Source organism: Silene latifolia, chromosome 8 (assembly GCF_048544455.1).
Source record: "Silene latifolia isolate original U9 population chromosome 8, ASM4854445v1, whole genome shotgun sequence".
In the NCBI taxonomy this organism is placed as follows: Eukaryota; Viridiplantae; Streptophyta; class Magnoliopsida; order Caryophyllales; family Caryophyllaceae; genus Silene; species Silene latifolia.
The window spans coordinates 102502413-102514643 of record NC_133533.1 but is presented as its reverse complement, the minus strand read 5'-3'; the positions used below and the strand labels follow the sequence as shown (position 1 = coordinate 102514643).

General features: G+C 39.7%; 1 long non-coding RNA gene across 1 annotated transcript; it reads right to left on the bottom strand.

Annotated features, from left to right (window-relative positions):
- Nucleotides 1-2280: 2280 nt before the first annotated feature.
- Nucleotides 2281-11977, bottom strand: LOC141595797 (uncharacterized). The gene is made up of 3 exons (XR_012522296.1): nucleotides 11722-11977; nucleotides 2601-2661; nucleotides 2281-2441 (listed from the first exon to the last, which is right to left on the bottom strand). It is a non-coding gene; the product is annotated as an uncharacterized LOC141595797 (long non-coding RNA).
- Nucleotides 11978-12231: the final 254 nt, after the last annotated feature.

Here is a 12231-nt window from a genome sequence, read left to right as displayed (position 1 = left end):
AGTCGTTTTCCAGTCGTTGGAAGCCATCAATTTTTGGTAGTATTATTGTAAGGTCGTAACATTGTACTTGGTGTTTCTGATATTGTCAACGTCTTGCCATTGTGCTTAATCAATGGCTCTTATGTCTTAACATGCTTCTGATTTTGGCTATCGGAATAAGAGTCGCTTTTGATGCACATAGTTAATTGGTACGAGTACATGTGAGTTGTGACAATTCCGACATTGAAGTCGGTGAAACCCAGCTGACTGAAAACAAATGTCCAGTGCCCAACCAGCTACTTCAATAATACCCGCTACTATGGCACCACGTCCTTTCAATAGGCCTCCTAGCGACATACGATAGACCATTATAAGTCTAGCGCTTTCAGATTATAATAGAACCAAGCTCCCTTTCTATTAACTTTAATGACAAGCTACTTTTCCTCTTGTAGTAACTTGCATCACCCAGTTAATCGTTTCAGGTTCAGTCAACTCTACATCGTCTCAAGTGATTACCCGGTATTCAGTTTCTTTCTTTGAGATATGCTTGATATTTTACTCCATAGCACAAAGCATTGTCACTTCCTTCGTCTCACACTAAATTCCATGGTATTTGAAATATTATGTGCATTAATATATTTTGAAGGTGTTAAGTAAGGTTGGGAGTGTATGTGTCTTAATGCAGATACGAAGTTGGGAGTATCACATACAACATTTGTTCGATACGAAGGTTGGAGTATCACTCTATATATATACAATTCAGTAAATTAATTCGATTGAAATAGCAGTATAGCAATATTTTTTGTCCTTTTTTTCCTAATGCAGATACAAAGTTTGGACTTTGGAGTATCACATACAACATGAAAGTGTGTGTCTTTGAAGGAGGAGAAACAAATCTTAAGAGAAATAAAAGAATATGAAGTAAGAAGGCCAAAAGTGATTGCAAATGATGCTATGAGAGCAAAAGTTCAGGACTCGATAAAGCAAAGGAAACTTCCAAGGTCAGTTTAAGGTATATGAAGTGATCATCTATACTATTGTACTACTTTTTAGCGTAAAGATGAGCAAAGTGCACGAAATATCAGGTTTAATTCTCTTAAAACTTGATATGCTACAACATAGACCTAGAAAGCGCATCAGTTGGGTCCAACTACGAAAGCCAATTAGCTCAAATGGGAGAGCATGTGCAATGGACAAGATGTGGGTTCAACTCCCACATTGGCTAGGACATACCAATGTTTCTTTTACATTGAGATTGCGAAATACCAGAATGTATGGTCATAGTATATATTGCATAAGCTAGTCTTTGAACATCTGATTTATACAAAGCTATTACATTCCCTCCTTGACGTTCTTTTTGCACGCACGAGTCTAATTCTGGCCTGCTCATCTTTGCCTAAGTATGAATGTATGATTATGGCATGTCTAATCTTAGCTAGACTGTACCCGCTTGCATCTCGACAAGATGCAATCATGGAATTTATTTAATAGGCTATATGGGACTCGAACCCATACCTTTGTGCAAAATTTGCACATTGCTCTACCATTGAGCTAATAGCCTTTAAAATACACTAAACAAATACGAATACGAAATAACTGACATAAGTACCCGAAATGTTTCTCACATATTAGTAAGATATGTAATAGATACACTAAAATGCCTTGTAATTACAAAAAAAGGCCGGTAAACACATTAAATATCCTCCATGGTCATTTTCCTTATTTCATGTACATAGAACCTTATTTCATGCACATAGAACCTTATTTCATGCACATATAACCTTTTCATGCCATAGAAAATTAACGTCCTTAACCAACAGTAATTAGTATCATATTATAACCAACTGATGCAGCTGAAGAACCTTTTAATGCACATAGAACCTTTTTTTCATGCACATATAATCTTATTTCATGCCCATATAAAATTATTGTCTTTAACCAACTCTAATTAGTATCATAATATAACCAACTAATGCAACTGAAGAAGTTCTTAATGCACATAGAACCTTATTTCATGCACATAGAACCTTATTTCATGCACATATAAAACTAACGTCCTTTACCAACAGTAATTAGTATCACAATATAAACTACTGACGCTACTGAAAAACTTTTTAATGCACATAGAACCTTATTTCATGCACATAGAACCTTATTTCATGCACATATAAAATTAGCGTCCTTTACCAACAATAATTAGTATCACAATATAAACAACTGACGCTACTGAAAAACTTTTTAATTCACATACAACCTTATTTCATGCACATAGTACCTTATTTCATGCACATATAACTTAGTTTTCTTGGCTCAACTAAGCACATATGTCATTATTCCTCTGGTTGACCCGAGAAAGCTTCCCCTGAAGAATCAACAGAAGACTCTCCTAATTCCTCTTTGTACATTTCCTCAATCATAGGCTTCCACAATCTTACTCTTGCATTTATGAACCAGTTTGAGACCTGCTTAAGCATTATGTACCCAAAATCATCAGCTAAGGAAGTTAAGAACTTATAGGAGCATTTATGTCTTGTTAAAGCAGCATTTTTCGGCTACTTGACAATTAAATCTTTAAGTTCCATAGAAAAAAAAATAAAAGAGAGGATCCAAGGCTTGTTTACTTGATTCTTTGAAAGGCCAGTTTGTGATGCCAAAGTAAGCTTCTCAGAGTCATTTGGGTACCTGCAAAATTTCATAGCACGACGTCACATATTTAAGTTAGTTTCACTTTCACTCGCCGATGTACCCTAGCTTTAACTAGTATATGCATTGAACGATGATGCTTACGACCAAGGTCTCCAACATCATAAGTTGTTGATACCCGTCGTTGTGAGTACCAAAAATAAGATTTATAATTTCCTATTAAGACTAACCTAGGCTAGTGGTAACAGGGTCGAACCACAAGGAGGCAGATGTAAATTCTAGTTGATTTATATTCAGTCTAAGGTAACAATTGTGGGGGTTGAGTCGAGATGGTCTATAGCTAAGAACAAATAAAGATAATAAACTAAAAAGATGGTTTAACAGATAAAGAAGGGGTACTAGGATGATCGGTTTATTAAAGCTTCGGCGGCAGCATACTAAACAGGTCTAAATCGAACACAAGTGAGGCGGGAAACAAGAGGTCCTCTCGGTCCACTCTTAACAAATAACATCTTTCGATCTCGCTATAGGTCCCTAATATCACTAATACTGACTCTCGTCCTGAAAAGTGACTAACGGTCTAAACTATACCTATCTTTCGATCTTAGCACAGTTTAGTCGATTTAATTGGTGGTCAAATAACTTTCCCTATCTTTCGATCTAATGGGTCAGTCACAAATTAGGTATCTAACTAGTCGCATGCATTCGATTCATTAAATACAACATTAAAATCAATCAAAACGAAGGGTAACCTCACGAGGTCAGTCGATCGACCGATAGTGTCAGTCGATCGACTGACATGCGAATCAGGCCGTGTTCAATACTTTGCCGCCTAGGCTAAAACTCGCCTACATCCTAGCACAAACTACTTAGCTACTCATGCTAAGGGTGAAAACAATAACAAAACTAATAAAGTAAACAAAGGAATTCATGCTAAAAACAGTAGAACAAACAATTAACATAAACAATGATAACGGTTGCGGGAATCTACTTAGCAGTTCTAAACTATTGATAAAATAAAGATGAACTAAAAGTAGGGCAGAGGAATACCGAGTTGCAGAGGAAAGATTAGGACTAGGAATTAAAAATCCAATGCTCACAATAATCCCAAACCCTAACTATCTATCAAGAACCGTATGCGAAAACTTAATGAAAATTACTGAATAAAACTTGATTCAAAACTAGATGAAAAACTGAATAATAAACTAGGTATTCTCAGTTACGTTATATAGAAAGTTCACGTAACAATTATTCCAAAACCTAAACTTAACGGGCTTCAAGTTCCTCGGTCTTTTAATTCTCGTCTGGAATAGCAGTGTGGTCGATCGACTGATGTGAGGGGTCGATCGACCGCTTGACAGTGAACAGTAGCTTCTGTAACCCGAGGGTTGGTCGATCGACTGAGGGTGATGGTCGATCGACTACTTGAGCTGCTACTTGACTTCTTAAAACTCGTGGACTTGTCTTTTGGGCCTTGAATTGCGCACCAAGCTCGTTCCTCGGGTGAATACTTCACGTCAAAATGAAATGCAGGATACTCGGGGACGGATTTAGCTTGATTTCCGTTGGATTCTTCACATTTCTGCAATAATGTACAAAAATACGGAAGTAGACGGAAATAGGGAGAAATGCAGCATAAACTACATGAATGAGCTCTGAAATGCGTGTAAAATGGGATGAAAAACATCATATAAAAGACACGCATCAAACTTCCCCAATCCGAACCCTTGCTTGTCCTCAAGCAAGAACTAGACTCGATCTAATTACCTAATGGAACGAGTTCAATCTCAGAGCGAAATGCAACCTGTTAAGCCTAAACCAATTTAATGCACAACCAACAATCAACTAGCAAATGAATCATGCAAACGAGTTATGAAGCCGTCAACAACCGCTGAACCGTCAACTGTAGAGACTTATCAAATTGGACTCTCACGGGTCGCTCAAATCACTCAATAAGTACAGGTGAATATATCTAAGATAGAAAGAATTAATTTTGTAGTGACTCTCACCTAACTACGACCTATGAAGACATGCCAACAATAAAATATAAAAATGATCTCTATGACCGTACATATGCATTCCAACCAAACAGATGACCAATGACACATGCCGAGGTATATATGGGATATGTGAGGTATGGGTAAGAAGAGGCAGAGTATTTTATGGTAAAGTGGAGGTACAGGTGATCAAGCTCGTACCAAAACGGAACCAAATGGCAACATCCAACTTCTTGCTCATAATCAACAGAAATGTTACTATAGCAAGCACAAAACTCACAATCTCCAAAATACTAAATCAATAAACTCCCCATAAAATATAATTGAATTATGGGAGCAAAAATCGCCAAACGATAAGGATTAAATTATGCGAATTGATTTCTTCCTCGGATCTTCAGTCGATCGACTATAATTGGCAGTCGATCGACTGCTTTGAACAGTACAGAACTCTTTTTTTTTTTCTTTTTTTTCGAATCATTTTTCATCTTTTTTCTTTTTCTTTCTATTTCTTTCCTTCCTCATTTCCCAACAACATCTCAAAATGAGCATATGCCACCAAAAAAACGAGTAACAATCCCAAGGACACGGACTACTAGCTTGACAAAAGACAGGCTAAATGTAGGATGTAGTAAATGGGACAAAAAGGGATATTTTTGGTAGTGTGGAGTTTATGGGCAAAATGAGAAAAAGGAAACCTCTACCACATGTGCCAACAAACCACAAACCGAATGCATACAGGTATTAAGTAGATCAAGTTCATAATCATGCAAATTAAGGAAACATGTCTCATAAGGAGTACTACTCACATTCCTAGATGAACTGGTCATGAATGTCACCAGTTATAGGCTCTAAATCTCAGAAATATGATGTAGGTTGCCAATTTTCTAAGTCAAGTCTCAAGTTCAGCCGATAATTTAACGAAAACTCGTAGACTATGCATTTATACGATTCTACTAATAACATGTTAATCTAGCAAGGCTCAGGCAAAACAGGTGCAAATGCAAAATCATCATGGAAATACTACCGTTCCGACTCGACCTATATGCTAAAATAAACGTGCGTTTTATGGAAATTTTTGAAATTTTTTTCAATTTTTTTTTGATGTTTTCTGTATATATAAGAGAAATGAAATAAACAATGCAAAACAAAATTAAACGTGAATGCAAGCAAATGATATGCGACGTAAAACCCTTCCCCAAACCAAATCGCACAATGTCCCCATTGTGCAAAATCATGTAATGAAGAAAAGAGAAATGGGAATTTGCGAGAAAAGAAATAAAATATAATGACATGAAGTAAAGAAATCAGGAACTCACAAGACTTTAAGCGCAGCAAAGGAAACCTCCCCAAACCAGCGTGAGCTAGGAGGTTTCAGTAGCCAGCAGTGCTACTAAGAAGTACCTAAAAGACAAACAAAACCACGCATAAAACCGAGAAAACAATTTTTGAAGCGGTAAGATTGTGCACAAATGAGAAAATCAGAAGAAATAAATAAATTGGACGGAAAATAAAGTGGAGTAGAAAACTCCCTTAAGTCCGCATATCGACCAAACACAGCAGGGGAGAGGTCGTGAATAAGTACAGCAGCAGCGGTCGATCGACCACTTAACCCAGTCGATCGACTGAAAACACTGCTGCAACCTCATATTTCTTCGTAATTGCTCAATGATTTGAGCTAACAAGCTCTAAATACCTGCAAGTGCACAATAATACGCGCTCAAAATTGCGCAAACCCAGAATAAAGTCTAAAGTACTTAAAAATCCTAAACAAGCGAAATAAAATGCGAAGTTTTCGCGCACACAAAAAGCAATAAAAATTGTTTTTAACAAAAGCAAATAAAATGAAGTTTATAACGAGCTCGATCAACTAATAGTTGATCAAGAAGGACCACGGTATGGCCCATTTCGTCGGCTTCTGGCTACTAGAGGTAGCCTCAATGGTGCTTATTTGAGCAGCTGCACCCTTCTTAGCTTCCATGTCCGTATGGCTCAACGGATCAATAGTCTCATCATCTCCCCAATCAATGACCTCTGCCGGCTCATCCAAGTCCAAATCAGACTCTCTGGATTTGACTGGCTCGTCATCAACTATCTCATCAATTCCATAGCTCAGGCAACCAAGACCTCCTCTTTGAATGATAGGCTTTGTCGCAGCTAGAGTGACCTGCGGCTCATCCTTCCCCAAACCAGCTCCTGCAATGTCTAAAACAACAGATTCTTCCTCCTTTATGCTCCCAATCTGGGGCGAAGGGGTTAGCACAGGAGTAGTAATAGAGACAGGCAATTCAGGAAGCACAAAGTACGATTTCTTTTCAGAAACCGTATTACAAGTAACAGGCCACATGGGGTCCTTCTTTTTAGCAGGTTGGGCAAAAATGATAGAATGTTTCCCAACTTTGAAGGTTAAAGTTCCAGAGCCTACGTCAATAACTGCACCAGCAGTGTGCAGAAAAGGCCTACCTAGGATGATCGGTATATGGGCATCCTCAGGCATGTCAAGGACAACAAAGTCAACAGGGAAGAAAAACTTCCCTATTTGGACGGGTATGTCCTCTAGGACTCCTATAGGTTCGACCGCAGATCGGTCTGCCATCTGAACTGTCATGTCTGTGATAGCAAACCGGGTCAACTTAAGCTTCCTAGCTAGACTCAAGGGCATGACACTTATACTAGCCCCTAAATCACACAATGCCTTCTCAATTGGGAAGGTACCTATGTTGCAAGGAACAGAAAAACTGCCCGGGTCCTCTAACTTAGGGGGTGCAGTGTGAGACAGATAAGAGCAAGACTCCTTAGTAAGTGCGACAGTGTGCACTGTTTCAAGTGACCGCTTCTTGGACAAAAGTTGTTTCATAAATTTAGTATAAGCGGGTACTTGGTTTACTAACTCAAGGAAGGGGACTTGTACATTCAGACTACGAATAACTTTTTCAAATTTGCTGAAAGATACCTGTTCCTTGGTCGGCACTAGCCTCTCCGGGTAAGGGGCTGTAAGAAGTACCTTTGCCCTCTCCTCTAAATCACGCGTGCCGGCATCCTTGGACTTTGGCTGGAAGTCCGTCACCTTCTCTTTGTTGAAGCTCGACCCTTCCTCAGATCGTCTCAAATGAGAACCATTAACCGACATTGGGTCGAACTTCGGAACCGGAACTGACCCATCAGCACTCGGATCTTGTCCTAAAGTCTTCGGGACTGTGGTACCCCGAAACAAGTGGTCTCGCAGATTATTTGGCATTAAAGGACGAAATTCCTCAAGATCGTAGCGATCTTAGTCGATCGACCATCGTCCTCGATCGATCGACGAGATGTCTGGATTCGAAGCTCCTGTAACCCGTGCTTCGATCGATCGACTAGGTATATCGATCGATCGACGATATACCCCCAGACGGTTGTTTCTTTGATTTATTCATTGAAGCTTTCTTTTGACTTGTTTCCGGCTCATCTTTTTCAACAGTGTCCTCGACCATGGCAGGACCATCAAGGGTGGACCCGCTCCTCAAAGTGATGGCATTTAAGGTCTCCTTTTGGTCAGTTTGGGTCGGCAAGTGCCCGGGAGCTCGAGTGTTGCTTTTGCTAGCCAATTGAGCGATTTGGCTCTCTAGTAGCTTCATCCCGGCCTCTCTTGCTTGGGACTCCTTTAGCAACAAGTTCTTAAGCTCGGAAAATTCGGAATTCTGCGATTGTTCTTCTTTGCGGCACATAGGGAGGTTTCTGATATTGTTGCTGCTTTTGATGGGGGGGCACATAGGGTTGCTGCTGCGGCGGAGCTTGAGTTGGGTTCAGGACATTTTGCCTCCTCCAACTCAAGTTTGGATGGGTATTCGGCTCATAGTAGGTGTTGGTCTGCCTATAGTGTTGAAAGGCAGCACAAGACTCAAAGGGACTAGGGCAGTTTTTCGAGACATGTCCCTCAGCTCCACACCTTTCACAGACGAAAGGACCGTCTGACACAACATTTACTTGGTACATCCCACCTTTAGAAGCTCCTCCTAGTTCATACTTGTCACATCTCGCAGTGAGAGCCTCAAGCGCAGCGACGGAGGAAGATTCAGCAGCTCTCCTCTGGTTCCCTCTGGAATTCCCATACTCGGCCTTGTGGGTAGCTAGATCGTCAATAATCTTCCACCCCTTGGTTGCTCCCAAATTCTCAGCAAATCGACCATTGGCTGCAGCATCCAAAATGGCCCTCTGATCGTCGTACAACCCATTGTAGAAATGATTGCACAAGCTCCACTTTTCGAACCCATGGTGCGATATGGTTCGCACCAGTTTCTTAAATCGGACCCATGCCTCGTGGAAGTTCTCATCTGGCCCTTGTTTAAAGCCCGTGATTTGAGCTCTAATAGCAATCGTCCTTGAAGCAGAAAAGTACTTCTTATAGAATGCCAATGCCAATGAATTCCAATCGGTGATCCCCTGAACAGTTCGGTCCAAATCTCAATACCACTCCCTTGGCATCACGAAGGAGAAGATGAACATGGTCTCCTTGATCTGGTCTTGGGTCACGCCGGCTGGTGGGGGTATGGAACAAAGAGTCAATAAAGGTCTCCATATGCTTAGTCGCATCTTCATTTGCAGCCCTCCCAATCGTTCTTCTCAACCATGCTAATGTATGAAGGCTTTGGTTCGAACTTCCTGGCATCTCCCGGTAATTCGAACCCCTTATATAAGTTTTCACTGTCGGCTCGAATGACTAGCTATACTTGCTTCCTCGGCCATGACTGGAATTTCTGGAGAAGTAACTGTCTCGGTGAAGAAGTGGAAACGGGTGAAGATCAGGGGTCTTCTTCGAACAAATCGTTCTCGTAATAGCTTGACAGAGTACTCAGCTCTTCCTCTGTCGGTAGTACCCTTTGTGTCCGTCTCAACTCGCGCCAAGATTTCTCTATCTCAGGGTCAAATGGCACTAGTTCACCACCCTGTGACCTGCGCATAAGAGGAAACTACAAAAAGAATATAAGAAAAGTTTAAGGAACGGATGTTCCTTAAACTAAGAAAGACTAAAAATAAAACAACTAAAATTAGAACTATTGCCTCCCCGGCAACGGCGCCAAAATTTGATACCCGTCGTTGTGAGTACCAAAAATAAGATTTATAATTTCCTATTAAGACTAACCTAGGCTAGTGGTAACAGGGTCGAACCACAAGGAGGCAGATGTAAATTCTAGTTGATTTATATTCAGTCTAAGGTAACAATTGTGGGGGTTGGGTCGAGATGGTCTATAGCTAAGAACAAATAAAGATAATAAACTAAAAAGATGGTTTAACAGATAAAGAAGGGGTACTAGGATGATCGGTTTATTAAAGCTTCTTGGCAAAGATACTAAACGTGTCTAAATCGAACACAAGTGAGGCGGGAAACAAGAGGTCCTCTCGGTCCACTCTTAACAAATAGCATCTTTCGATCTCGCTATAGGTCCCTAATATCACTAATACTGACTCTCGTCCTGAAAAGTGACTAACGGTCTAAACTATACCTATCTTTCGATCTTAGCACAGTTTAGTCGATTTAATTGGTGGTTAAATAACTTTCCCTATCTTTCGATCTCATGGGTCAGTCACAAATTAGGTATCTAACTGGTCGCATGCATTCGATTCATTAAATACAACATTAAAATCAATCAAAACGAAGGGTAACCTCACGAGGTCAGTCGATCGACCGATAGTGTCAGTCGATCGACTGACATGCGAATCAGGCCGTGTTCAATACTTTGCCGCCTAGGCTAAAACTCGCCTACATCCTAGCACAAACTACTTAGCTACTCATGCTAAGGGTGAAAACAATAACAAAACTAATAAAGTAAACAAAGGAATTCCTGCTAAAAACAGTAGAACAAACAATTAACATAAACAATGATAACGGTTGCGGGAATCTACTTAGCAGTTCTAAACTATTGATAAAATAAAGATGAACTATAAGTAGGGCAGAGGAATACCGAGTTGCAGAGGAAAGATTAGGACTAGGAATTAAAAATCCAATGCTCACAATAATCCCAAACCCTAACTATCTATCAAGAACCGTATGCGAAAACTTAATGAAAATTACTGAATAAAACTTGATTCAAAACTAGATGAAAAACTGAATAATAAACTAGGTATTCTCAGTTACGTTATATAGAAAGTTCACGTAACAATTATTCCAAAACCTAAACTTAACGGGCTTCAAGTTCCTCGGTCTTTTAATTCTCGTCTGGAATAGCAGTGTGGTCGATCGACTGATGTGAGGGGTCGATCGACCGCTTGACAGTGAACAGTAGCTTCTGTAACCCGAGGGTTGGTCGATCGACTGAGGGTGATGGTCGATCGACTACTTGAGCTGCTACTTGACTTCTTAAAACTCGTGGACTTGTCTTTTGGGCCTTGAATTGCGCACCAAGTTCGTTCCTCGGGTGAATACTTCACGTCAAAATAAAATGCAGGATACTCGGGGACGGATTTAGCTTGATTTCCGTTGGATTCTTCACATTTCTGCAATAATGTACAAAAATACGGAAGTAGACGGAAATAGGGAGAAATGCAGCATAAACTACATGAATGAGCTCTGAAATGCGTGTAAAATGGGATGAAAAACATCATATAAAAGACACGCATCAGTTGTCCTTGTAACTCCCTTTACTAAAAATAAAACAATACCCGTTGGATTATTGTCATTAAATAACCCATTAATTAATCCTGCGTAAAAGACTGAGAAGTCTTTCATTAATGATCCATCGTACACATACAAGTATACAATGCATTTGTAAGATTTCGCCGAGATTGTACCAAAATACTACTGTATTTTCCAGAACACATAATCAACTTCCAAAATCTGAACAATTGTACTGATAATAATACTCAGGGCTTCAGTTAAACCTCGTGAAAACTACAAAAAAAGAAATGAAACTCGAACATTACTGAAACTAAGAATTGATAAAAAGGTCTTTGCATGAAGTTAGGCTACTAATCTTCTTAAAGAAAAAGCTTAAGCGACAATGGGCTCCACAACATCAACTTGAGGCAAAACTGGAAGTGGAGAACTGCTAATAACATCATCCTCTTCCAGTAAATTATAAGTTGTCCTTGTAACTCCCTTTACTAAAAATAAAACATTAATCTAACTTGCGGATGAAGGAAATGCTCGAAAAGCCAGGCTCGCAAAATGGCTACTGAGGTCTCTGGCAGTCCACGTATGGTTCTCCAAGCCTGTCGGTGTGTGCCTTGAATAAGCCCGATTTGTTGGAGGGTCAACCGGCTGTTACTATTCCGGCCTTGTTGGCTAAACAAGTTTAGATGGTTTAGTCCGGTTCCTGATTTGGACAACTCAGGAGACAATTTCTTCCTAGCAAACTAAATTTGAGTTATTATGGCATCTCTTAGGCTACAAACAAGACTAACAACTTTAACTAAAATTCTTAATGGCACTATTCCTGAGTACTAGCTTCTCGAGCAACTGCAGAAGCAATTAAATTATTAGAATAACCAGACAAAATTGAGCACATACTAGTAAACCTATGCTTCTTTAGCCAACTATTATTTTTCATCGACTCAAATTACGGTTTGCCTAATCTAAAGCAGGAATATTTAGTCGATAATTGAAGGAGAAATCACAAGCAAATCATATTTTGGAAAACCA